At 32.2% G+C, this 1,901-nt stretch overlaps 1 non-coding gene across 1 annotated transcript; it reads left to right on the top strand.

Moving 5' to 3' along the window:
* Window positions 1-1,111: 1,111 nt before the first annotated feature.
* On the top strand, window positions 1,112-1,183 carry TRNAC-GCA. The gene has a single exon. It is a non-coding gene; the product is annotated as a tRNA-Cys (tRNA).
* Window positions 1,184-1,901: the final 718 nt, after the last annotated feature.

Below are 1,901 nucleotides of genomic sequence, written 5' to 3' on the forward strand. Positions count from 1 at the left end.
CGGCTTCTCCTCCTCCTACTCCACCTACCCGGCCATGGAGCCTGTGGGGGTCGGTTGGGAGGCGACATCGGGGGGAAGGGTGATTGAGAGGAGGAGAAGGGAGAATGGAGGATCGACATAGGAGGAGGGGATGCGTAGGTGTAGGTTCGGAGTTTTTTATGTTTTTTTTTCATGTAAAATGCGAGAGAGGCGACGTTTTTTTTTCTTAGTGTTGATTTTCCACGTAGGCAAATAATGATCGCCAACTCAGTTAGTCAAAAATTTCAATTTTAAAGAAAAAGATTAAAATTAAAAAATATTATAAATTACAGGACTAAAAACATAAATTAACTCTTAACCGAACTAAAATTAAAAAAAAAAACATAAGTTGTAGGATCAAAATTAATTTTCTAGCCCGAAATGGTAAACTACGCCTGGGTTGCTAATATCGACTGTCTTCCTTGATATCTTCTGAAAGCCCGCATATTTGATTCACATTCATATGTGAAAATCAGCAAAATAACTTCCATGATATATTGTACGAAAGAAAATTGATAGAAGGCTTCACATTAGCAAATTAACAAGCATAAAGGAGCCAAGAACTGATCTCGTAGAAAAATGTTGCGGAGGCACGTGGAAGGATGACAAAAGTGCATAATTCCAACATAATATGATCTCACACAAACTGCAACAAACAAAGTTCAAGAGAGATCCCCGAAGCCTAACGATTAGGTCTATCAATGAATAATGAATTTAAGATATAAATCTTAACTGCGGTATATTATAAGGAATTTTTTTTCGATGAAAAATAGACCTAAGAATATTGACTTTTTGGATGAATTTTGATAAATACTTCTCAATTTATTCCAATGACAAAAAAAAAAAAAAAAAAACTTAAACCAAATTAGACCCCAAGAATTAATCGGGATATCTTATAGCTGTGAATTGTTTGCCATCGTAATTTCAAAATATTCCTTTGGTAGAGGGTGGTAAGGTTGCTATGTTACATCAGAGCATTGGTATTCATAAATAAAGTTGCTTGATATATATTTTGGTGTATCCGACGGAAATATTTTCAGAATTCAAACTGTTTAAACATATATTAAAATTATTTAAAATTTAAACCACAAGTGGGTCCATAGCTCAGTGGTAGAGCAATTGACTGCAGATCAATAGGTCACCGGTTCGAATCTGGTTGGGCCCTAGTTCCAATTTCTGTTAATTTCTTTTTTAATGTCGTAATTATTCTCAAAATCGATTGAGGAATGCTACAAACGCATGTGTTCAATTAAGCATTTAATTTAATCTCAAAATTGAATGGAGTAGAATGCCACGGGACTGCTAAAGTCTGCGATCGGGTAATTATAATATTTTTTATTAATTGCATCACAGAATAAAATATTTCCATATACAATACCACCAAAAAAAAAAAAAAAAAATATATATATATATATATATATATATAGCTTTGAATAAATTAAAGCCGAAATGTTTCATTAGCAATAGAAAGATCAGTCTTTCTTAGTACTTTTCATCTCATTACAAATTTTAAAGCAAATCTATAGTAATAAATTTACAGGAACTTCAAACCTTAGAATTGTCTGATCTTAAATATTACAACTCATGGTAATAACTGGACCAATATCAAAATCTTGTATATAGATCTATTTAATCTCTCTCCCTTTTAATAAATCAATTCTTCGCTGAATTAAGACATGTCAGTACTGATATTACTAGTTATGTTGAGAAATTGATTAATTACGTTTATTCCATGTGGTTCACACTGTCAGTCAAATATCTAGGGTTGGAATGGATTTTTTTTCCTATGAAAGCGGTCCATAAAAAATTGATCTTTTATTTTATTATAGTAAATCTGTCACCTTCTACCCAACTAAACATCAAGCAAGAACTTTAAGATAACT

The sequence above is a fragment of the Zingiber officinale genome, chromosome 1B (assembly GCF_018446385.1).
Source record: "Zingiber officinale cultivar Zhangliang chromosome 1B, Zo_v1.1, whole genome shotgun sequence".
NCBI classification, from domain to species: domain Eukaryota; kingdom Viridiplantae; phylum Streptophyta; class Magnoliopsida; order Zingiberales; family Zingiberaceae; genus Zingiber; species Zingiber officinale.